General features: G+C 45.3%; 1 protein-coding gene across 2 annotated transcripts in view; it reads left to right on the plus strand.

Annotated features, from left to right (window-relative positions):
- The first annotated feature begins 285 nt into the window (after nt 1-285).
- Nucleotides 286-26682, plus strand: part of GNG2 (G protein subunit gamma 2) — a 74152-nt gene continuing 47755 nt past the window's right edge. Inside the window, exon 1 of one of the 2 annotated variants that reach the window (XM_067463109.1) lies at nt 286-738. The gene's annotated coding sequence lies outside the window, so the exon portion shown is untranslated. The remainder of the gene's footprint in view (nt 739-26682) is intronic. The other variant, XM_060753279.2, reaches the window with a different exon arrangement.

A 26682-nucleotide genomic window follows, 5' to 3' on the forward strand; every position in this document is an offset into this window, starting at 1 on the left:
AAAGAAGGGGGCAGGGTGGCAAGAAAGAAAGTAGGCAAGCAAGAAGGAAAGAGGAAAAGCAAGCCAGCAAGAAGGACCGAGAAAAAGCTGGCCAAGTAGGATGAAAGGCCAGGTATGAGAGAAGAAGGCAAGGAATGAGAGAAGACTAGCCAGCAAGCAAGAAGGTATGCAGAAAGGAAGGAGAGTGAGCTAACCAGCAAGGAAACAAGCAAGAAGGAAGGGGTGGAAGAAGGGCAGTTAGAGATAGCAAGCCAAAGGCCAGCAAGAAAGAGAAGTCGGGCAGGGGAGGGGAGAAAGAAGGCGGGCCATCCTCTGTCCCAGCTGGGGAAGCCCAGAGAGCCACCCGGCCCGCCCTGGAGCAGCTGGAGGAGGAGGAGGAGGAGGAAGAGGAAGAAGAAGGGGCTGGGTGTTTCCTGTGCAAGGGAGAGCTGATATCACACACAGACACGCGCAAAGGCACACACACACACACACAGAGAGGCAGACACGCGCAGCAGGCTCTTTCTCCGGCGCCTGGGTGGGACTCGGCTCTTTGCAGCAGCAGATTTCGCCTTCCCTGGAGAACCTCCATCCTCGCTGCTCCAGCCATTGATTGAGGGCTCGCTTTCCTTCTTCCCAGGTCGCCCAGCTGCCCATCCCCACATCTGGATCCCGGAGGGGGAGGAAGGCAAGAAGGAGGAAAGAGGAGGAGGAGGAAGAAGAGGAGAAGCGCGGTGGGCGTCGACCGCTTCCTTCCCGGTAAGCCAGCCAGGAAAGCAAAAGTAGCAGAGATGTGTGCCTTTGGCGAGTTGGTTCCTTCATCTGTACTGGAGGATCGGGACCTGGGAGGGATGTAACGCCGTTCCTAGGCTTGTAACGCCGTTCCTCCTACCCGTTCGTCGTGCCTTCAGGAAATGAGGCGCAAGGATCCAAAGAACAGGGGGAAACGCATCCAAAATGAATGTGAAATGTATTGTCGAAGGCTTTCGTGGACCTGAATGTGAAATGTGTGCCCTATTTTAGGAAATAGGGGGGCTGAAGGATAAAGGAGGAAGGGCACCCCCCTTTTGCAAGCCAGGGATTGGGGAAGAAGGGTCTGGATTCCGTAGGGAGAGGTCTCCACCCCAAAAGGAGGCATGAGATGGAGATGGAGTATCTTCTTCCTGTGCGTAAAAGGCTTGTGCGTAAAAGGCCGGGTTTTGGGGGTGTCTCGGGTGGGGCTTTTCTGGGGGCAAACTCCATCTTTTCTCCCATCAGACTGAGCTGGGAAAGGACTTGAGGGTCACACCTCCCTCTTCCAGAACCCACGGCTCCCACGCTTCCCCCAAAAGGGCTCTCCAAAGGTGCCAGAGATGGGCACAAAGTGCCCATCTCTGGCACCTTTGGAGAGCCCTTTTGGGGGAAGCGTGGGAGCCGTGGGTTCCCTTTGTTCGTGGAAATCCACGCCTCCCTCCTGTGGGTTAAGGATGGAGAAAGGCTGGTCTTTTTTTTATCTAGGTCAAATGCCACCTCAGGCTGCTTCCTTGGCACTGGCCTCCCCCCAAAAATCCCCAGAAACAGAGAAGAGCCATGGCTCCTCTTCCTTCCAAGCTTCCAGTTGGTCTTTTGGAATAGATCACAAGGCTTTCCTGCACATCAACAGCATTTTTGAAAAACAGAAGCTGATTCTGGGCATTCTGTTTTAATTTTAGAGTCCTTCCTGGGTGCCTCAAAGCACCCTCCTTAAAAAACTAATAATGTTTCAACATTTTGGGGAAAACCCATTATTTTTGAAGCCGACTTTGGAGGACCCCTTCCACACAGCTGCATCAAATCCCACAGGATCTGCTTTGAACTGGAATATATTTATTAATTTATTTATGGCATTTATATGCCACCCTTCTCACTCCAAAAGGGACTCAGAGTGGCTTGCAAGATATATATATATATATATATATATATACACACACACACATAGGTAAAGGTTTTCCCCTGACATGAAGTCCGATCATGTCCGACTCTGGGGTGTGGTGTTCATCTCCATTTCTAAACCGAAGAGCCGGCGTTGTCCGTAGACACCTCCAAGGTATTTGGGACTCAGAGTGGCTTGCAAGATATATATACATAGGTAAAGGTTTTCCCCTGACATGAAGTCCAATCGTGTCCGACTCTGGGGTGTGGTGCTCATCTCCATTTCTAAGCCGAAGAGCCGGCGTTGTCCGTAGACACCTCCAAGGTATTTGGGACTCAGAGTGGCTTGCAAGATATATATACAAAGGTAAAGGTTTCCCCCTGACATGAAGTCCGATCGTGTCCTACTCTGGGGTGTGGTGTTCTCCATTTCTAAACCGAAGAGCCAGCGTTGTCCGTAGACACCTCCAAGGTCTTTGGCCAGCATGACTGCTTGGATCCTGTTACCTTCGTGCCAGAGCAGTAGCTATTGATCTGCTCAGATTTGCATGTTTTCGAACTGCTAGGTGGTTATTATTATTATTATTTACAGCTTTTATATTCCGCCCTTCTCCTCACCCCGCAGGGGACTCAGGGCGGATTACAGTGTACACATATATGGCAAACATTCAATGCCAATTTTTGACGTACAAACATATACAGACATAGACAGAGGCTATTTAACTTTTTTTGGCTGCCAGGGGAGCTGTCGCTTTCATCGTCCATCTGCGACACTGATGAAGCACTTCCGCATTCCCCGCATGCTTCTCCACTGGAATACTTTGCTGGAGTCTTCTTTATGGCCTCATAAATCAGTTAATTTAGCCTCCCCACACTTTAAGGTGGTACCTAATTTTCCTCCTTGACAGATGCAACTGTCTTTCGGGTTGCAAAGGTCGACAACAGGCTACACACAATTGGTTGGAAACCCACTCCAACCTGGGCTGGCTTCGAACTCATGACCTTTTTGGTCAGAGTGATCTTAATGCAGCTGACACTCAGCCAGCTGTGCCACAATCCCGGTTGGCAGAAGCTGGGGCTGACAGCAGAAGCTCACGCCGCTCCCCAGATTCGAACCTGCGACCTTTCGGTCAACAAGCTCAGCAGCTCAGCGCTTTAACTCACTGCGCCACCGGGGCATACAATATATTATATTATTAGCATAGTATTAAATGTTAATATATTGTAATATACCATTATATTGTAATAGTATTAGTAATATTACATTTCATATAAATATATCATTATAATATCTTATTATTATATTGCATTACATTATAATATTGTAAATATTATATGTATATACAATATATTATATTACATAATCTTATATTATTAGCGTAGCACAGGAGATAAGGTGGAACTGTCTTCTGCCCACCTCTACCCCCCAGTGTGGCAGTGTGGACTCAGATAATCCAGTTCAGAGCAGATATTGTGGGATTTTCTGCCTTAAGATTCAGGGTTATATGGCTGTGTGGAAGGACCCTCAGATAATCCAGTTCAGAGCAGATATTATGGGATTTTCTGTCTTGAGATTCTGGATTATATGGCTATGTGGAAGGACCCTCAGATATATGGCCATGCTCTGGAGGCATTTTCTCCTGACGTTTTGCCTGCATCTATGGCAAGCATCCTCAGAGGTAGTTGCCATACCTAGTTGCCATACTGAGGATGCTTGCCATAGATGCAGGCGAAACGTCAGGAGAAAATGTCTCCAGAACATGGCCATATAGCCCGGAAAAACCTAAAACAACCCAGTGATTCCGGCCATGAAAGCCTTCGACAGTACATTGACCCTCAGATAATCCATTTCAAAGCAGATCATGTGGGATTTTCTGCCTTGATATTCGAGGGCAGCATTTCTCAACCTGGGGGTCACTAAGGGGGTGTCAGAGGGGTCACCAACGACCATCAGAAAACACAGTATTTTCTGTGGGTCATGGGGGTTCTGTGTGGGAAGTTTGACCCAATTCTATCGTTGGTGGGGTTCAGAATGCTCTTTGATTGTAGATGAACTACAAATCCCAGCAACTACAACTCCCAAATTTGACAAAATCAAATTACAATTATGAAGTAGCAACAAAAATAATTTTATGGTTTGGGGTCACCACATGAGGAACAGTATTAATGTGGGATTTTCTGCCTTGATATGCTGGGATATAGGGTTGTGTGGAAGGGTCCTGGGTTATATGGCTGTTTAGATTGGCCCTCAGATAACCCAGTTCAGAGCAGATATTGGGAGTGATCCTGGACTCATCGCTGAGCCTGGAGCCCCAAGTTTCAGCGGTGGTCAGGGGAGCTTTTGCACAATTAAAGCTTGTGTGCCAGCTGCGCCCGTACCTTGGGAAGTCTGACTTGGCCACGGTGGTCCACACTTTGGTTACATCCCGTTTAGACTACTGCAACGCTCTCTACGTGGGGTTGCCTCTGAAGACTGCTTCAATTAGTCCAATGTGCGGCAGCCAGACTACTAACAGGAACGGGGTACCAGGAGCATACTACTCCTCTATTGCGCCAGCTCCACTGGCTGCCAGTCAGCTTCCAAGCACAATTCAAAGTGCTGGTCTTAACCTATAAAGCCCTAAACAACTCCGGCCCAATTTACCTGTCCGAACATATCCTCCCCTATGAGCCATCAAGATTGCTAAGATCGTCTGGAGGGGCCCTGCTCTCGATCCCACCGGCCTCACAGGCGCGGCTGGTGGGGACGAGAGACAGGGCCTTCTTGGTGGTGGCCCCTCGACTCTGGAACTCTCTTCCACTGGAGATCAGAACTGCCCCTTCTATCTTAACGTTCAGGAAACAGGTGAAAACTTGGCTTTGGGGATTGGCATTCGACGAATGAGCCATGATCCTGTGATATGGATGGATGACGATGAATAATGATTTTTGATGACAACTGACCACCGTAATCATATGATTGTATTTTGCTATGTTAATGTTTTAGTGTGATTTAGAATATGATGTTTTTAATGACTGTCTGTAATATTGATGTTGGAAACCGGCCTGAGTCCCTCGAACGGAGGTGAGAAGACCGGTATACAACACTGCTAAATAAATAAATAAATATTGTGGGATTTGCTGCCTTGAGATTCGCTTCCACACAGTCCTATATCCCAGAACATCAAGGCAGAAAATCCCACAACATCTGCTTTGAACTGGGTTATCTGTGTCCATACTGACATATATTCCAGTTCAAGGCAGATGATGTGGAATTTTATTCAGCTGTGTGGAAGGGCCTGGGTTACAAGTCTGTGTGGAAGGGCCCAGGGTATTTTGTTTTGTTTTTCAGTTATTGATGGGTACCCCAAAAAACCCGCTTCTGTGTCCCCATAACAGTCCAGGGAATGCCATTGCATGCATGGCTTGGAAAGGGAAATCAACCCAAAATTATTGTTTAAAAAGAGGAATTTGTCCAGTCTGCTGAAGTTGCTGAACAGCTGGAAGAGAAGGGCGGAAATCCTTTCCTGTTTGGTCGTTCCCTTGGAAATAATGTCCTCGGGCCATTCCACACAGCCCTATATCCCAGAATATCAAGGCAGGAAATCCCATGTTATCTGAGTCTGATAGGAGAAAAGATGGGAGTGAGTTCCACAGGTGAGGGGGCACCACTGAGAAGGCCCTGCTCCTCGTCCCCACCAACCTCACTTGTGAAAGCGGTGGAGTCGAGAGCAGGGCCCCCCCAGATGATCTCAAATTCCGAGGTGGGACGTAGAGGGAGATACGTTCGGACAGATACGCTGGACCGGAACCGTACAGGGTTTTATAGGTCAAGACCAGCACCTTGAATTGTGCTCGGAACTGAACTGGCAGCCAGTGGAGCTGACACAGCAGGGGGGTGGTGTGCTCCCTGCATGACGCTCCGGTGAGTAATCTGGCTGCCGCTCGCTGGACCAGTTGAAGTTTCCGAACAGTCTTCAAGGGCAACCCCACGTAGAGTGCATTGCAGTAGTCTATTCGGGATGTAACAAGATAGATAAGCTAGATAGATTAGATAGAGATAGGTAGGTAGGTAGGTAGATTGATCAGGGGGACTGCTGGGAGTTGCAGTCCAAGAATAAGTAGAGAAGGAAGAAAGGGGAGAAAGAGGAAGAGAAAGAAAGGGGAAGGAAGGGAAAAGGAAGGAAGGAGAGAAATAAAGAAGGAGAGAAAGAAGGAGGGAAGGATGGCCAGAGCAACGTGTGGCGGGTACGGCTAGTAGTAATAATCCCACAATTAGCAACTAGCATTGAATGGCCTTACAGCTTCAAAGCCTGGCTGCTCCCTGCCCGGAGGAACTCCCACAATGAGCAACTAGCATTGAATGGCCTTACAGCTTCAAAGCCTGGCTGCTCCCTGCCCGGGGGGAAATCCCACAATCAGCAACTAGCATTGAGTGGCTTTACAGCTTCAAAGCCTGGCTATTCCCTGCCCAGGGGAAATCCCACAATCAGCAACTAGCATTGAATGGCCTTGCAGCTTCAAAGCCTGGCTGCTCCCTGCCCAGGGGAACTCCCACAATTAAGCAACTAGCATTGAATGGCCTTACAGCTTCAAAGCCTGGCTACTCCCTTCCCAGGGAACTCCGACAAAGAGCAACTAGCATTGAATGGCCTTACAGCTTCAAAGCCTGGCTGTTCCCTGCCCGGGGGAAATCCCACAATCAGCAACTAGCATTGAATGGCCTTACAGCTTCAAAGCCTGGCTGCTCCCTGCCCGGCGGAACTCCCACAATTAAGCAACTAGCATTGAATGGCCTTACAGCTTCAAAGCGTGGCTGTTCCCTTCCCAGGGAACTCCGACAAAGAGCAACTAGCATTGAATGGCCTTGCAGCTTCAAAGCCTGGCTGTTCCCTGCCCGGAGGAACTCCCACAATTAAGCAACTAGCATTGAATGGCCTTACAGCTTCAAAGCCTGGCTGCTCCCTTCCCTGCCTTGAAGAAGAAGAAGGCAGAGCGCTGCCTGGAGAGAAAGGGAGGAAGATTGGATGTCTCGATGGCATGCTATGCTGCCTGGTTCTGAAATGAACAGTGCCTGTGTGTTTTGTCTTCCACCCATTCATAACACGGACTGGCGAAGGGGTTCTTTCTCTGGGTTTCTTTGGGGGGAAATGTGGCACGAAATAAATAAATAAATAAATAGAAAAAAGGGAACAGCTTTGAGGCCGGAGGCTGTTGACAAAGGAGGTCAGGACATGGAGTCCGGCCTCCCTGAACAAAGGCTGGATTTAGACTACTTTGGAGTGAATGGCATCCTGCCTTTTTTACCCCCCCCCCCCCTTGCCCCAATCTGCCTTTATTATTTTTATCAAAGGCCTGAGATGAGCATCCCCTCCGGAAATGCAAGCCTGCCTCAAAGAAGGAGAAGAAGGCAGCAGGCCCCAAACTTGGGCGCAGTTTCCCAAAAGAATGCAGCCGGAAAAACCCAAAATCACAAATATGCGAATAATGCGCTTCATCTGGTGTTCTTAATGCCTTAAAGAAACAACACATTGTTGTACGTTGGCAGGGAAAGGAAAGGCGCCCAGGAAGGATCTTTTGCAACTCAAGGAACAGCCTGAGAATAGACTACCTTGCATCGATCTACTCAAAAATAAGTATTGTATGGCTGTATTATTTTTTAAATTGCTTTTTCTCCTGTTATGAAACATAATTTGGGATTTGTAGTTGTTGGGATTTATGGTTCACCTACAATCAAAGAGTATTCTGAACTCCACCAAGGATGGAATTGAACCAAACTTGGCACACAGAATGCCCACGACCAACAGAAAACATTGGAAGGGTTTGGTGGGCATTGACCTTGAGTTTGGGAGTTGTAGTTCGCCTACAAAGAGCACTATGGACTCAAACAATGATGGATCTGGACCAAATGTGGCATGAATACTCAGTATGCTAAATGTGAACACTGGTGGAGTTTGGGGAAAATAGGCCTTGACATTTGGGAGTTGTAGTTGCTGGGATTTATAGTTTACCTACAATCAAAAAGCATTCTGAACCCCACCAATGATAGAACTGGGTCATACTTCCCACACAGAACCCCCATGACCAACGGAAAATATTGTGTTTTCTGGTGGTCTTTGGTGACCCCTCTGGCACCCCCTGGTGACCCCTCCAGGGGTCCCGACCCCCAGGTCGAGAAACACTGACATAGAGTCAAAGGATGCATCAACACCAAGCATGGGCAAACTTGAGCCCTCCAAGGGTTTTGGACTTCAACTCCCACAATTCCTAACAGCCGGTAGGCTGTTAGGAATTGTGGGAGTTGGAGTCCAAAACCCTTGGAGGGCCCAAGTTTGGTCCGTTTGAGATTGCAATGAACCACCTTGATTCGCATTAAATGGCCTTGCAGCTTCAAAGCCTGGCTGCTTCCTTTGTTAGCTGGCCCTCATTGTTTCCTGCCTGGATTTACCCTGTTTTTGTTTACTGTCTTGTTTCTTGAGTTGTTGTTTTTTAGATACTTGTAGCCATGTCTTGTTCATGGTGTTACAATATCAACAAAAAGGAGGAAACCATGAAAATGGACACAATCTGGCGATCAGTCTCAAAAAGCTCTAACATCAGGACAGTAAATGAAGAGCGAAACTCAAACAACAGGGGAATTCCAGACAGGAAACAATCAGGGCCAGCTAACACCTCCCAAGAAAGGATTTCCCCCGGGCAGGGAGCAGCTAGACTTTGAAGCTGTAAGGCTATTCAATGCTAGTTGCTAATTGTGGGAGTTCCCCCAGGCAGGGAGCAGCCAGGCTTTGAAGCTGTAAGGCCATTCAATGCTAGTTGCTAATTGTAGGAGTTCCCCCATGCAGGGAGCAGCCAGGCTTTGAAGCTGCAAGGCCATTCAATGCTAGTTGCTCTTTGTCGGAGTTCCCTGGGAAGGGAGCAGCCAAGCTTTGAAGCTGTAAGGCCATTCAATGCTAGTTGCTAATTGTGGGAGTTCCCTGGGAAGGGAGCAGCCAGGCTTTGAAGCTGTAAGGCCATGCAATGCTAGTTGCTAATCGTGGGAGTTCCCCCAGGCAGGGAGCAGCCAGGCTTTGAAACTGTAAGGCCATTCAATGCTAGTTGCTAATTGTAGGGGTTCCCCCAGGCAGGGAGCAGCCAGGCTTTGAAGCTGCAAGACCATTCTATGCTAGTTGCTAATTGTGGGAGTTTCCATGGACAGGGAGCAGCCAGGCTTTGAAACTGTAAGGCCATTCAATGCTAGTTGCTAATTGTGGGATTTCCCCGTGCAGGGAGCAGCCAGGCTTTGAAGCTGTAAGGTCATTCAATGCTAATTGTGGGAGTTGAAGTCCAAAGCACCTGGGGGCCCCAAGTTTGCTCTTACCTGCACTAAAGTGTCTCTGTAATGTCCAGGGTGGGAGAAAGAATTATTGTCTGTTTGAAACAATCAGGGCCAGCTAACACCTCCCAACAAAGTATTTCCTGCAGGCAGGGAGCAGCCAACTTTGAAGCTGCAAGGCCTTTCAATGCTAGTTGCTAATTGTGGGAGTTCCCCCGGTCAGGGAGCAGGCAGGCTTTGAAGCTGTAAGGCCATTCAATGCTAATTGTGGGAGTTGAAGTCCAAAACATCTGGAGGTCCCAAGATTTCCCATCCCTGCACTAAAGTGTCTCTGTAATGTCCAGGGTGGGAGAAAGAATTCTTGTCTGTTTGAAACAATCAGGGCCAGCTAACACCTCCCAACAAAGGATTTCCTGGAGGCAGGGAGCAGCCGGGCTTTGAAGCTGCAATGCCATTCAATGCTAATTGCTAATTGTGGGTATTGAAGTCCAAAACACCCAGAGGGTCCAAGTTTGCCCGTGCCTGTGCTATAGTATCCTGGGAGTTGATGTTTAGTGAGACACTTGCACTATTTGGCAGGGAAGCTCAAGACCTTGTAAGATTTTACTCCCAGGTTTCCATAGCATTGAGCCATTGCAGTTAAAGCAGTATCAAACTGCATTAACTCTAGAGTGTAGATGCACCCTGAGCCTCGATTTGGGGGTGTGCTTTGATGGGAGAAATGGAAGAAAAGCAGAGGGATTCCCTTTTAAAGAGGAATGGCTATTCCGGTCCCGATTTCCCCTGAAACGAGCCTCCCCCTCCTCCTTTGGTTTCCCACATTAATCATGTATTAGGAGCCTGTAAAGGTTAATGGTCCTTCGCCATCTGGGCTTGTAAGCAATCCTCGGACCAAAGGTACCTGTTGTTTGGCGTCTCTTAGGAGAATCATTCATACCGTGCCGTTTGTTGCCATGTTTTATTTAAAGAGCCTGGGCACTTGGCATCACATCGGCCTCTTCGCTCCCGGAGAACGAAATACCTGGCCGTGGTTTGCAAAGCTGAATCTGCCGTGCAGAAGAACCAAAGAAGCACAAAACTGCCCTTAGACAAGAAACCAAGGACTTGGGGGACTGTTTTGGGCTTCATATGGAGACCTTATAACCGCAAAAATAGCCATATTTCCATTTATTCTCTCTGAAAGATGTGGTTTTGCAATAGGTCTCTTCCACCACGCACACACACACACACCCCTTTTCATATTAACTGGATTTCACCCAATTCTCTTGTTTTAATCCTCTTTTCTGCCATATGGTCCTGGATCAAGGGGGAAAAAAGATTTGGACATGATGATAATAGAAAGCTAGTTTGGATGGATTTTACTTTTATTTTTCCCCTTCTTTGCATTGGGTGTGGCATTCTTTTTTCAATCTGCACTGTATTATTATTATTATTATTATTATTATTATTATTATTGCTACTAAAATTGGCCATGGTGATAATAGAAAGCTGGTTTGGATGGATTTTACTTTTATTTTTCCCCTTCTTTGCATTGGGTGTGGCATTCTCTTTTCAATCTGTACCGCATTATTATTATTATTATTATTGTATTGTCGAAGGCTTTCATGGCTGGAATCACTAGGTTCTTGTGGGTTTTTTCGGGCTATATGGCCATGTTCTAGAGGCATTTCTCCTGACGTTTCGCCTGCATCTATGGCAAGCATCCTCAGAGGTAGTGAGGATGCTCTGAGTAGTGGGAGTGAGGATGCCTCTGAGGATGCTTGCCATAGATGCAGGCGAAACGTCAGGAGAAATGCCTCTAGAACATGGCCCTATAGCCCGAAAAAACCCACAAGAACCTATTATTATTATTGCTACTAAAATTGACCATGGTGATAATAGAAAGCCAGTTTGGATGGGTTTTACTTTTATTTTTCCCTTACTTCCATTGGCCTTATATTTTCCATGGGTGTCACATTTTCTTTTCAATCTGCACTGTATTATTATTATTATTATTATCATCATCATCATCATCATCATCATCAGAAATTGCCATTATGATAATAGAAAGCTAGTTTGGGTGGATTTTACTTTTATTTCCACCCTTCTTTCCATTGGCCTTATTTTTTTCCATGGGTGTCGCATTCTCTTTTCAATCTGCACCGTATTATTATTATTATTATTATTATTATTATTATTAAAATTGGCCATGATGATAATAATAGAAAGCCAGTTTGATGGGTTTTACTTTTATTTCCCCCTTCTTTGCATTGGCCTTATATTTTTCCATGGGTATCGCATTCTCTCTTCAATCTGCACCGTATTATTATTATTATTATTACTACTACTACTACTACTACTACTAAAATTGGCCGTGATGAGAATAGAAAGCCAGTTTGGATGGATTTTACTTTTATTTCCCCCTTCTTTGCATTTGCCTTATTTTTTTCCCATGGGTATTGCATTCTCTTTTCAATCTGCACTGTACTATTATTATTATTATTATTATTATTATTATTATTTGCACCATACTACTACTACTACTGTTATTATTTGGTGCATTGGAAGAAACATATCATTGTATTTATTTATGTCCCACTTTTATGTCTTCGATTGATCCCATGTTAATTGTCATGGTGCCATCCGATGGAACTCATTAAGATTTGTAGTTTGCAGTGAATTCTCTAAGGAACCGTCCTGAATTGCTGTTTTTAGAGCAAAGGAGTCTCAAGCTCAGCTACCAATCCCAAAACTCAATGGGTGCATCGACACTGTAGAATTTGTCAGCCTGTCTTCCCAAGAGATTTGCAGGATTTTTCGGAGGCAACGCTGATAGAATCATTCCAGCAGTTGCTTGTAACATCTGTAGACAATCCACGTTTCACAGGCATATAACAGGGTTGGGAGAACAGTGCACCTTGGTATCTTTACGGATGTCCTGGTCCTCAAACACTCTCTGCTTTATTCAGAAAAATGCTGCACTCGCAGAGCTCAAGTGGTGTTGTATTTCAGCATCAATGTTGACTTTGGTGTAGTTGTGGAGTTGTAGTCAAACACATCTGGAAGGCCTTGATAACTGCTGTTGGATAACTGCTCATTGGATACAATCTTAGAGAAATGGGAACCTTCCTATGAATAGACGAGAGTGTGCAGGTACAGTTGTACCAGGAGCTCCAATTTTGTTTGCTTTGCATTGAATGTTTGTTGTAGTCCTAAGTTTCAGGGACTCTGCAGATAAGTGGCTTCTTTTGGCTGCAATCAGAGGGCAAGCCACCTGTCAATTATAGTTAGGTTCCCTGGTCCCGCCCCCTTTTTGGGGTTTTGGAGGGAATAGGAGCCTTTTTGGGTTCAGTCCACACAGAGCAGCTTTCCATGCAGGACATAATACCAAGAGCTCCTGTAGAACGCTTTGTCTTCTACGGCTTGGCCGGGAAGATATACAGCCTACAGCTTGGCTGGGAGATATACAGCTTTACAGCTTGGCCAGGGAGAAAAGGCCCCACAGCTTGGCCGAGGATCATACAGCCTTACAGCTCCTTTGCTGAAGGACTTCAGCCAGCCATGACTGAAACCTGAACTCCTTCTTTCCCTTGAAAGTCTACAAAGCTCTGCTTGGTAAGGGTCACTTGCGGAAGCCAGACGCAGTTGGTGCCGGGTGCAGGGGCTCCACGCCAACAGAGGCAAGTACAGACTGCCCAGATTAGAAGTTAAGGATTTCCCCATTAGTTAGTATACAGTTATGAAGATAGTGCCTGTTCCCTGTGGACAAGATTGAGAGAGAGCCAATAGACTGTTAAGAAAGCTTGAAAGTACCTGTTTGTTTTCATTAATAAAGAACATTGTTGAACCTTTAAGCAATCTAAAGACTCTGTTTTAAGGAAATCCAAAGGCCTTTAATCTGAGGCATCCCTGGTGTCCCGTTGGGCACACAGAATTTATGTCCTGTCTACAGTCTTATGCACAGGCCCAGTGTGTGACAGCACAGAGAGAGAGCAAAATACTTTATGGATAGGTTTGGAGATGGAAACTGTTGGGATGTTCATTTGTTATTGTAACGATTAGCAGAAGTAAACAACTTGCTGGGTGTAAGGCGGAAGACAAGAATGACTATAACTAAACCAACAAAAGGGAAACAGGATATCCTCTTTTAAAGCTAACGTTTGTATCTATGTTTGTATTCTCGAGTGATGTTTAAGTGGAGTAGAGATGTCCGTTAGGGAGAGTCTTTGTGTAGTCAGCGAGGGGATGTATAGGCATTGTTGTTTGTTTTCTGCTTTCTGTTTGTTTCTCCCTCCTTTGCATTCATACATTAAATTGGGAGATTCCCCCCAAATGAGGAAAAAAGTGGGGACCCCAGAAAGGTTTGATCAACCTGTGGAATTCAGTGCCACAAGATTATGGCTAAGAGCTGATAGCTTCAGGGTGACGTTAAAGAGGATGAGACCAATTCCTGGAAGGAGATAAGCCCATTAAGAGATGCAGAGGGGCAATTCTATCAGATGTTGCTGACTTATGTTGTCATGTGCAGGCACTCTAGTGCAGGAAACAAAACTTTCAAAATATAGAGACTTTATTTAAGAGAACAGAGATGCTCATCATGCAGTGGACATTGTCAGACACGAGGAATGAACAATTCCACAATACATTTATAGGTAGAGCAATTCAAATATTCTGCAGGCTTTCGTCCTATTTGTTTTTCCTATTTTGAATCATAACGCAACTATCTGATATGTACTATTTTCATTCACTGGACCAAATTGGGCAAAAATACCCAGCACACCCAAATTTGAATACTGGTGGGGTTGGGGGGTGGTGGTTTAATTTGTCATTTGAGAGTTGTAGTTGCTAGGATTTATAGTTGGCCTACAATCAAAGAGCATTCTGAACTCCACCAACAATGGAATTGAACCAAACTTGGCACACAGAACTCCCATGGCCAACAGAAAATACTGGGCATTGACCTTGAGTTTTGGAGTTGTAGTTCACCAACATCCAGAGAGCACAATGGACTCAAGCAATGATGGGTCTGGATCAAATTCGGCATGGACACTCGCTGGAACACCCCAGCAAGCGAGAGTCCAAAAGTGACAGGCTCAAACCCAGAACCTCAATCAATGGCTGATACCAAATGAGAGACTCCCTCCTGGACACACAGAAAACTAGGTGACTTGGGAAGGCGCTGAACAGACTGCGCTCTGGCACCATGAGATGCAGAGCCAATCTTTAGAAATGGCGCTACAAAGTGGAATCCACGACATGCGAGTGTGAGCAAACTACAGACCACCTGCTGCAATGCAACCTGAGCCCTGCCACATGCACAATGGAGGACCTTCTTGCGGCAACACCAGAGGCATTCCAAGTGGCCAGATACTGGTCAAAGGACATTTAATCCACTACCAAGCTTGCAAATTCTGTGTTTTGCCTGTTTGTTTGTTTGTTTTTGTTAAAATGTAATACAAATTTCTGGTTGTTGATGACACGATAAATAAATAGGGTCCTTGTATTGGTGTTTAAGTCAACATCGTTGGGTTCTTCTCTCAGTTGGGTTCTAGTTTTTTTGCAGCATTCATCTGGAGAAGTAAACTGGTGCAAAGATCGGCACATGAGGAAAGTGGTTCACCACAAGCCCTGCTGCCACCTCAGAGCTACATTTGCACCACCGAGCCCTGTTGCACCCAGTGCTGTGGAATCTTGGGAGTTGTAGTTTGGTGAGGCATTGAACCAAAGCAGTTGAAGCAAACTCTCTGCCTCGGGGTCTGGTGGAGGCTCTTTCTTTGGAGACCTCAAACAGAGACTAGATGGCTATCTCTCAGTAGTGTTTTGATTGTGCTTTGCAGGGGTTGAACTGGATGGCCCTTGGAATCTCTTCCAACTTTATGCTGCTATAAGTTGGGTCAAACTGCATTCATTCTGCAGTGTAGATGCCTCATTGTATGTCCTTCCTTTAGAAATGGAAAGCTTTCCAGTACAGCAGGCTTTTTGGAACTGGTGGGCAGATCCTTTCAGTTTTTATATCTTGCTTTCTTGATGGATATGTTTTTCATGGTATTAGTTCTGTAGATAATTGATTTAACATTACTGTATACATAGATATGCTGATGACAACCACGATGATGATGATGATGATAATGATGATGATGTGATGATGATGATTTTTTGTTGTGTCAGGAGTGACTTGGGAAACTGCAAGTCGTTTCTGGTGTGAGAATTGGCTGTCTACAAGGACGTTGCCCAGGGGACGCCCGGATGATTTGATGTATTATCATCCTTGTGGGAGGCTTCTCTCATGTCCCCGCATGAGGAGCTGGAGCTGATAGAGGGAGCTCATCTGCCTCTCCCCAGATTCGAACCTGCAACCTGTCGGTCTTCAGTCCTGCCAGCACAGGGGTTTAACCCACTGCTCCACCGCGGGCTCATGATGATGATGATGATGATACACCAGATAGATATAGATATATATCACTTGATGACATGTATAAATCAGGGGAAAACCTTTACCTTTACTTCAGTGGTTCTCAACATTCCTACTGCCGCGACCCCTTAATCCAGTTCCTCCTGTGGTGGTGACCCCCAACCATAAAATTAGTTTCATTGCTACTTCATAACTGTAATTTTGCTATTGTTATGAATCATAATGTAAATATCTGATATGCAGGATGTATTTTCATTCACTGCACCAAATTTGGCACAAATACCCGATACTGTCATTTGGGATTTGTAGTTGCTGGATTTATAGTTCACCTAAAATCAAAGACCATTCCTAACTCCACCAATGATGGAAATGAACCAAACTTGGCACACAGAACTCCCACGACTAACAGAAAATACTGGAAGGGTTTGATGGGCATTGACCTTGAGTTCTGGAATTGTAGTTCACCTACATCCAGAGAGCAGTGAGGACACAAAAACAATGATAGATCTGGATCACACTTGGCATGGATACTCAATATGCCCAAATGTGAACACTGATGGAGTCTGGGGAAAATAGACCTTGACATTTGGGAGTTGTGGTTCACCTACAATCAAAGAGCATTCTGAACCCCACCAACAATAGAATTGGGCCAAACTTTCCACACAGAAGCCCCATGACCAACAGAAAACTCCAGGTTCCAATTAGTCACCAGAGACAGGAGATCTTTGTCAGTGAGTTTATTGATAAGATAAACTTCACCGCGAGCATTCACAAATCTTAGAAGCACCATGCCTCAGTCTTGCTTCTGTTTTTATAGACACTCTTAACTTTTGATTCTTTTGAAACTGTTCCTTTCCGTGCACAGGCATCAAAACTATGTTCGAGCTCAGGATCATCAAGTTTGCAGACGACATCAAATTGTGAGGGATAGCCAATACTCCAGAGGACAAGAGCAGGATTCAAAACGATCTTGACAGATTAGAGACATGATGGGCCAAAGCTAACACAATGAAGTTCAACAGTGACAAATGCAAGATACTCCACTTTGGCAGGAAAAATGAAATGCAAAGATACAGAATGGGGGACAGTGCCTGGCTCGAGAGCAGTACGTGTGAAAAAGATCTTGGAGTCCTCGTGGACAACAAGTTAAAAATGAGCCAGGAATGTGATGTGGCGGCAAAAAAGGCCAATGGGATTTGGCCTGCATCAATAGGAGCATAGTGTCTAGATCTAAGGAAGTAATGCTACCCCTCTATTCTGTTTTGGTTAGACCACACCTGGAATATTGTGTCCAATTCTGGGCACCACAATTGAAGAGAGATATTGACAAGCTGGAATGTGTCCAGAGGAGAGTGACTAAAATGATAAAAGGTCTGAAGAACAAGCCCTATGAGGAGCGGCTTAAGGAGCTGGGCATGTTTAGCCTGAAGAAGAGAAGGCTGAAAGGGGATATGATAGCCATGTATAAATACGTGAGAGGAAGTCACAGGGAGGAGGGAGCAAGCTTGTTTTCTGCTTCCCTGGAGACTAGGACGCAATGGAACAATGGCTTCAAACTACAAGAGAGGAGATTCCATCTGAACATGAGGAAGAACTTCCTGACTGTGAGAGCCATTCAGCAGTGGAACTCTCTGCCCCGGAGTGTGGTGGAGGCTCCTTTTTTGGAAGCTTTTAAACAGAGGCTGGATGGCCATCTGTTGGGGGTTATTTGAATGCGATGTTCCTGCTTCTTGGCAGAATGGGGTTGGACTGGATGGCCCATTAGGTCTCTTCCAACTCTTTGATTCTATGATTCTTGGTTTGCCCGGATAACTTTCAATTTCCTGTTGGCTTCATAATTACATAGATGGAAAACACACACTTGTGTCTTGGCAGGGTTAGGCTTCAGGTGGTTATCTTTGAAGTAGCTAGCGAGATCTTTCAAGGCATTAGGAAGTTGGCTTTTGACTGTTTCAAAGTCTTATTGCTGAGAGCATGTGTACTTCAGGCGCATAGTGTCAGTGCTAACTAATTAGTCTTCTACTTCCCTTATCTTCTAAGGGAAGGTTGATGGCCTTGCTGTGCCGACCAGTTTCTTCTCCTCCCATTACCTCACCCTTTGTGTTTAGCAAAACAACTCATTAAATCTGTGCCTTTGAAGTTCCATAGCCTCTAGAAACTAATTTTTGAGGTCCAGAGCAGTGATCAGTACCAACTTGCATTATTATTTAAGCTATGAGGCCAGTGTTTCTCAACCTTCCTAATGCCGCGACCCCTTAATACAGTCCCTCATGTTGTGGTGACCCCCAACCATAACATTATTTTCGTTGCTACTTCATAACTGGAATCTTGCTACTGTTGTGAATCGTAACGCAAATATCTGATATATAGGATGTATTTTAATTCACTGGACCAAATTTGGCACAAATGCCCAATACGCTCGAATGTGAAAATATTGGTGAGGTTGGAGGGGATTGATTTTGACTACTCTTTGATTGTAGGTGAACTATAAATCCCAGAAACTACAACTCTCAAAGATCAAGGTCTATTTTCCCCAAACTCCACCAGTGTTCACGTTTGGGCATATTGAGTATATGTAGTTGCTGAGATTTATAGTTATCCTACAATCAAAGAGCATTCTGAACTCCACCAACGATGGAATTGAACCGAACTTGGCACACAAACCTTCCATGATAAACAAAATATTGTAAGGGTTTAGTGGGTACTGACCTTGAGTTTTGGAGTTGTAGTTCGCCTACATCTAGAGAGCAGTGTGGACTCAAACAATGATGGATCTGGACCAAACTTGGCAAGAATACTCAATATGCCCAAATGTGAATGTCAGTGGAGTTTGGGGGAAATAGACCTTGACATTTTGGAGTTGGAGTTGCTGGGATTTCTAGTTCACTTATAATCAAAGAGCATTCTGAACCCCACCAACAATAGAATTGGGCCAAACTTGGCACACAGGACTCCTTTGACCAACAGAAAACACTATAAGGGTTTGGTGGGCATTGACATTGAGTTTGGGAGTTGTAGTTCGCCAATATCTAGATAGCACTGTGGACTCAAACCATGACGTATCTGGACCAAACTTGGCACGGATACTCAATAAGCCCAAATGTGAACAGAAAATACTGGAAGGATTTAGTGGCATTGACCTTGAGTTTGGGAGTTGTAGTCCACCTACATCCAGAGAGCACTGTGGACTCAAACAATGCTGGATCTGGACCAAACTTGGCATGGATACTCAATAGGCCCAAATGTGAACACTGGTGGAGTTTGGAGGAAATAGACATTGACATTTGGGAGTTGTAGTTGCTGGGATTTATAGTCCACCTACAATCAAAGAGCATTCTGAACCCCACCAACAATAGAATTGGGCCAGACTTCCCACAGAGAACCCCCATGACCAACAGAAAATACTGTGGGTTGTTGTGGGTTTTTTCGGGCTATATGGCCATGTTCTAGAAGCATTTCTCCTGACGTTTCGCCTGCATCTGTGGAAAGCACCCTCAGAGGCACCCTCACTACCACTAAGAATGTTTGCCATAGATGCAGGCGAAACATCAGGAGAAATGCCTCTAGAACATGGCCATATAGCCCGAAAAAAACCTACAACAACCCAGTGATTCCGGCCATGAAAGCCTTCGACAATACAGAAAATACTGTGTTTTCTGATGGTCTTTGGCGATCCCTCCGACACCCCCTTGTGATCCTCCCAAGGGTCCCGATCCCCAGATTTAGAAACACTGCATTAGGCAATTATCAATATACACACAGTGTTGTTTTGCAAATCAAAGCAGTGGCGGTTGATACACATTTGCAATATTGTTGAATTGAAATTGAATTAAGTGGTTGCAATTATCAAAACACAGACGTTACTATTAGCAGATGTGTTGGATACATATATTTGTTAAGGAAAATCAAATAGCATGTTGTTGTTCATTCGTTCAGTCGTCTCCGACTCTTCGTGACCTCATGGACCAGCCTACGCCAGAGCTCCCTGTCGGCCATTACCACCCCCAGCTCCCTCAAGGTCAGTCCAGTCACTTCAAGGATGCCATCCATCCATCTTGCCCTTGGTCGGCCCCTCTTCCTTTTGCCTTCCACTTTCCCCAGCATCATTGTCTTCTCTAGGCTTTCCTGTCTCCTCATGATGTGGCCAAAGGACTTCCACTTTGTCTCTAGTCTCCTTCCCTCCAGTGAGCAGCCAGGCTTTATTTCCTGGAGGATGGACTGGTTGGATCTTCTTGCAGTCCAAGGCACTCTCAGAACTTTCCTCCAACACCACAGTTCAAAAGCATCGCTCAGCCTTCCCTAAGGTCCAGCACTCACATCCGCAGGTTACTACAGGGAACACCATGGCTTTGACTAGGCAATGGATCTTTGTTGCCAGTCTGATGTCTCTACTCTTCACTATTTGATCGAGACTGGACATTGCTCTCCTCCCAAGAAGGAAGTGTCTCCTGATTTCCTGGCCACAGTCTGCATCTGCACTCATCTTTGCGCCTAGAAATACAAAGTCTGTCACGGCCTCCACGGTTTCTCCCTCTATTTTCCAGTTGTCAATCATTCTTGTTGCCATAACCTTGGTTTTTTTGACGTTTAGTTGCAACCCGGCTTTTGCGCTTTCTTCTTTCACCTTGATTAGAAGGCTCCTCAGCTCCTCCTCGCTTTCGGCCATCAGAGTGGTGTCATCTGCATATCTGAGGCTGTTAATCTTTCTTCCAGCAATTTTCACCCCAGCTTTGCATTCATCCAGCCCCGCACATCCTCGCATGATGTGTTCTGCATACACGTTAAAAAGGTTGGGTGAGAGGATGCAGCCTTGCCGTACACCTTTCCCAATCTTGAACCAGTCTGTTGTTCCGTGGTCAGTTCTGACTGTTGCTCCTTGGTCCTTGTACAGATTCCTCAAATAGCATAGATTTCAGAAATTCCAACCTATGTCTCTTCAATAGATGGATAGAGATTCTCCAGATGCCGCGTATCCCCTGGTTGGTCCCTCCGGCTGGAGCCTTTCCAATTTGCCACCCTCCCCATCCCATTGTGGCTGCCTCTCCTTTAGGGAGAAGCCCATTTGCAGAGCTTCCTAATTGGCCTTGGCTCCTGCTGCTTGTATTTCTTTTTCCCCTGCTGTTTTCCCTTTGAGTCCAGGAGAGCCGGCTGTGATTTCTCCTGCTGCAAGCATTGTGCGATCGCACAACCCCCACGGAGAGAAAGCCGGGCGCACAATGGGAGCCTGTCGCCTTTCATCGCTCATAAAGACTGCAGGCTTTCCAGTTCTGAGCTTGGCCGAAGAAATAGAGAGAAATTAAGATGTAAACAATACCCCCCAAATGCACATTTTCAAAATATATCAAAATCTCAGGCTTATATCTACAGCAGGCATGGGCAAACTTGGGCCCTCCAGGTGTATTGGACCAACTCCCACAATTAGCAATTAGCATTGAATGGCATTACAGCTCCAAAGCCTGGCTGCTCCCTGTCCGGGGAAACTCCCACAAGTAGCAACTAGTATTGAATAGCCTTACAGTTTCAAAGCCTGGCTGCTCCCTGCCCAGGGGAAATCCCACAATTAGCAACTAACATTGAATGGCTTTACAGCTTCAAAGCCTGGCTGCTACCTGCCCAGGGGAATTCCCACAATTAGCAACTAGCATTAAATGGGCTTATAGCTTCTAAGCCTGGCTGCTCTCTGCCCGGGGGAACTCCCACAATTAGCAACTAACATTGAATGGCCTTACAGTTTCAAAGCCTGGCTGCTCCCTGCCTGGGGGAACTCCCACAATTAGCAACTAGCATTGAATGGCTTTACAGCTTCAAAGCCTGGCTGCTCCCTGCCCAGGAAAACTCCCACTATTAGCAACTAGTATTGAATAGCCTTACAGCTTCAAAGCTTGACTGCTCCCTTCCCAGGGAACTCCGACAATTAGCAACTAGCATTGAATGGCCTTGCAACTTCAAAGCCTGGCTGCTCCCTGCCCGTGGGAATTCCCACAATTAGCAACTAGCATTGAATGGCTTTACAGCTTCAAAGCCTGGCTGCGCCCTGCCCGTGGGAATTCCTACAATTAGCAACTAGCATTGAATGGCCTTACAGCTTCAAAGCTTGGCTGCTCCCTGCCTGGGAGAATTCCCACAATTAGCAACTAGCATTGAATAGCCTTACAGCTTCAAAGCCTGGCTGATCCCTACCCAGGGGAAGTCCCTCAGTTAGCAACTAGCATTAAATGGCCTTACAGCTCCAAAGCCTGGCTGCTCCCTGCCTGGGGGAATCCTTTGTTGGGAGGTGTTAGGTAAAGGTAAAAGTTTTCCCCTCGCATTAAGTCCAGTTGTGTTAGATTCTGGGGTGTGGTGCTCATCTCCATTTCTAAGCCAAAGAGCCAGTGTTATCCGTAGACACCTCCAAGGTTATGTGGCCAGCATGACTGCATGGAGCATCGTTACCTTCCTGCTGGAGCAGTACCTATTGATCTACTCACATTTGCATGTTTTCGAACTGCTAGGCTGGCAGAAGCTGGCGCTCCCCAGATTTGAGCCTGCGACCTTTCGGTCAACAAGTTTACCGGCTCAGTGCTTTAACCCACTGCGCCACTGGGGACTCCAGGTGTTAGCTGGCCCTGATTGTTTCCTGTCTGGAATTCCCCAATTGTTTGAATGTTGCTCTTTATTTACTGTCCTGATGTTAGAGCTTTTTTGATACTGGTAGCCAGATTTTGTTCATGTTAATGTAATATAATATAATATAATGTATATACATATAATATTTATAATATTATAATGTAATGCAATATAATATTACTAATAATATGATATTATAATTATATATATAATATATTGTATGTATCTATATCTTGTAAGCCGCTCTGAGTCCCCTTCAGGGTGAGAAGGGTGGCATATAAATATCGTAAATAAATAAATAAATAAATTTTCATGGTTTCCTCCTTTCTGTTAATCATGGAGGTTCTGCATAGGAAGTTTGGCCCAATTTTATCGTTGGTGTGGTTCAGAATGCTCTTTGATTGTAGGTGAACTATAAATCCCAGCAACTAAAATTCCCAAATGTCACAGTCTGTTTCCCCCCAAACTGCACCCGTGTTCATATTTGGGCATATTGAGGATTCATGCCAAGTTTGGTCTAGAGCAGTGGTTCTCAACCTGTGGGTCCCCAGATGTTTTTGGCCTACAACTCCCAGAAATCCTAACAGCTGGTAAAATAGGGATTTCTGGGAGTTGTAGGCCAAAAACTTCTGGAGACCCCAGGTTGAGAACCACTGGTCTAGAACCTCCTTTGTTTAAGTCCACAGTACTCTCTGTATTTAGGTGAACTACAACTCCAAACTGCAAGGTCAATGCCGACCAAACCTTTTTAGTATTTTCTGTTGGTCATGGGAGTTCTGTGTGTTAAGTTTGGTTCAATCCCGTCATTGGTGTAGTTCACAATGTTCTTTGATTGTAGGTGAACTACCAACTGGGATTTTGGCCTGCATCAATAGGAGCATAGTGTCTAGATCTAAGGAAGTAATGCTACCCCTCTATTCTGCTTTGGTTAGACCACATCTGGAATATTGTGTCCAATTGACAAGCTGGAATGTGTCCAGAGGAGGGCGACTAAAATGATCAAGGGTCTGGAGAACAAGCCCTAAGAGGAGCGGCTTAGGGAACTGGGCATGTTTAGCCTGAAGAAGAGAAGGCTGAGAGGAGACATGATAGCCATGTATCAATATGTGAGAGGAAGCCACAGGGAGGAGGGAGCAAGCTTGTTTTCTGCTTCCTTGGAGACTAGGGCGCAATGGAACAATGGCTTCAAACTACAAGAGAGGAGATTCCATCTGAACATTAGGAAGAACTTCCTGATTGTGAGAGCCGTTCAGCAGTGGAACTCTCTGCCCTGGAGTGTGGGGGAGGCTCCTTCTTTGGAAGCTTTTAAGCAGAGTCTGGATGGCCATCTGTCAGGGGTGATTTGAATGCAATATTCCTGCTTCTTGGCAGAATGGGGTTGGACTGGATGGCCCATGAGGTCTCTTCCAACTCTTTGATTCTATGATTCTATGATTCTATGAACTCCAAAACTCAAGGTCAGTGCCCGCCAAACCCTTCCAGTATTTTCTGTTGGTCATGGGAGTTCTCTGTGCCCAGATTGGTTCAATTCCACCATTGGTGGAGTTCAGAAGGTTATTTGGTTGTAGTGAACTATAAATTCCAGCAACTTCAACTCCCAAATGTCAAGTTCTATTTCCCCCCCAAACTCCACCAGTGTTCACATTTGGGCATATTGAGTATTTGTGCCAAGTTTGGTCCAGATCCATCCACAGTGCTCTCAGGATGTAGTTGAACTACAACTCCCAAACTCAAGGTCAATGCCACTAAATCCTTCCAGTATTTTCTGTTGGTTATGGGAGTTCTGTGTGCCAAGTTTGGTTCAATTCCATCATTGATTGTTGGTTAACTATAAATTCTAGAAACTACAACTCCCAAATGACAAAATCAATCCCATTCCCCAACTCCACCAGTGTTCAGATTTGGGTATATTGGGTATTTGTGCCAAATTTGGTCCAGTGAATGAGAATACATCCTGCATATCAGATATTTACATGACGATTCATAACAGGAGCAAAATTACAGTTGTGAAGTAGCAACGAAAATAATGTTATGGTTGGGGGTCACCACAAATGAGGAACTGTATGAAGGGGTCACAGCATCTTTGGAGAGCCATTCTTCTACCCATTTTGATGCATCTGTCATAGCTGAGATTTGTATTTTTAAATAATTCAGCCTTCTTTAGTAAATGAAAAATGTAGTAGAAGCTTCACTTTTTTCAGGGAGATAAATAAATAACTAAATAAATGACTCATTTTTTTATACACACACACACACACCAGAAATCCACCCACTCGGCTCGTGCGGTTGCCATAGCGATCTGGCTGAGCCGTGCAAAAGATGGTCTCCGTTGTGATATCTCCGAAAATATAAAATGAAGTCCCCAGCTGGGGTTGATTGACACAGGCGAATAACGAGAGCTGCCTTGGGTCCCATGTGGAAGCGCTTCCGTCTGCCGGGAAGGATGGGTTTGCACCCGGCTGGTTGCGCATGAGCTGAGTTTACACTACAGCAAGGCTGGGGAACATGCCTTTATTTGCACAATGCAGCACAGTCATTCAGTTGGGGGGAAAGTATATATTCATAGTTTATATCCATATGGATGTATATACGTGCCATTGCCTGGATATGATTTTTGGTGGCTTTTTCTTTCCTTCTTCCATTTCCCTCATACACTTTCTCCCTCTCTCCTTCTTTCCTTCCCTCCCTTGCTTTCCTTCATATACTTCCCCCTTTTTCCTCCCTTTTCCTTTCTTTCTTTCTTTCTTTCTTTCTTTCTTTCTTTCTTTCTTTCTTTCTGTTTCTACCTTATTTTCCTTCATATGTTCCCCTTTATTCCATCCCCCTCTTTTCTTCCTTTCTTCTCTTGCTTCCCTTCATATACACCTCCCTTTATTCCACCTTTTCTTCCTTCCTTCCTTCCTTCCTTCCTTCCTTCCTTCCTTCCTTCCTTCCTTCCCTTGCTTTCCTACATATACACCTCCCTCCCTCCCTCCCTCCCTCCCTCCCTCCCTCCCTCCCTCCCTCCCTTCCTTCCTTCCTTCCTTCCTTCTTCCCTTGCTTTCCTTCATATACTCCCCTCTTTATTCCTTCCCCTTCCTTTCCCTCCCTTCTTTTTTTCTTTCTTCCCTTGCTTTCCTTCATATACTCCCCTCTTTATTCCACCCCTCCTTTCATTTCCTTCCTTTCTTCCTTTTTTCTTCCTTTCCTTGCTTTCCTTCATATACTCCCTCCCTTTATTCCATCCATTCCATTCCTTTCCTTTCTTCCTTTTTTCTTTCTTCCCTTGCTTTCCTTCATATACTCCCCCCTTTATTCACCACCTTCTTTTATTTCCTTTTCCCTTCCTTCCTTCGTTCCTTCCTTTGATTTCCTTCATATACTCCCCCCTTTATTCCACTCCTTCTTTTCCTTCTTTCCTTCCTTGCTTCTCTTGATTTCCTTCATATACTCTCTTCTTTATTCAACCCCTCCTTTCATTTCCTTCCTTCCTTCCTTCCTTCCTTCCCTTGCTTTCCTACATATACTCCCCTCTTTATTCCACCCCTCCTTTCATTTCCTTCCTTTCTTCCTTTTTTCTTCCTTTCCTTGCTTTCCTTCATATGCTCCCTCCCTTTATTCCATCCTTTCCTTTCCGTTCCTTTCTTCCTTTTTTCTTTCTTCCCTTGCGTTCCTTCATATAGTCCCCCCCTTTATTTACCACCTTGTTTTATTTCCGTTTCCCTTCCTTCCTTCCTTCCTTCCTTCCTTCCTTCCTTCCTTCCTTCCTTCCTTTGATTTACTTCATATACTCCCCCCCCTTTATTCCACCCCTTCTTTTCCTTCTTTCCTTCCTTCTTTCCTTCCTTCCTTCCCTTGCTTTCCTTCATATACTCCCCTCTTTATTCCGCCCCTCCTTTCATTTCCTTCCTTCCTTCCTTCCTTCCTTCCTTCCTTTGATTTCCTTCATATACTCCCCCCCTTTATTCCACCCCTTCTTTTCCTTCTTTCCTTCCTTCTTTCCTTCCTTCCTTCCCTTGCTTTCCTTCATATACTCCCCTCTTTATTCCGCCCCTCCTTTCATTTCCTTCCTTCCTTCCTTCTTTCCCCCTTCCCTTGCTTTCCATCATATACTCCCCTCTTTATTCCGCCCCTCCTTTCATTTCCTTCCTTTCTTCTTTCCCCCTTCCCTTGCTTTCCTTCATATACTCCCCTCTTTATTCCACCCCTCCTTTCATTTCCTTCCTTTCTTCCTTTTTTCTTCCTTCCCTTGCTTTCCTTCCTATGCTCCCTCCTTTTATTCCATCCTTTCCTTTCCGTTCCTTTCTTCCTTTTTTCTTTCTTCCCTTGCTTTCCTTCATATACTCCCCCCTTTATTCACCACCTTCTTTTATTTCCTTTTCCCTTCCTTCCTTCGTTCCTTCCTTTGATTTCCTTCATATACTCCCCCCTTTATTCCACTCCTTCTTTTCCTTCTTTCCTTCCTTGCTTCTCTTGATTTCCTTCATATACTCTCTTCTTTATTCAACCCCTCCTTTCATTTCCTTCCTTCCTTCCTTCCTTCCTT

This window comes from Anolis sagrei, chromosome 1 (assembly GCF_037176765.1).
Source record: "Anolis sagrei isolate rAnoSag1 chromosome 1, rAnoSag1.mat, whole genome shotgun sequence".
NCBI classification, from domain to species: domain Eukaryota; kingdom Metazoa; phylum Chordata; class Lepidosauria; order Squamata; family Dactyloidae; genus Anolis; species Anolis sagrei.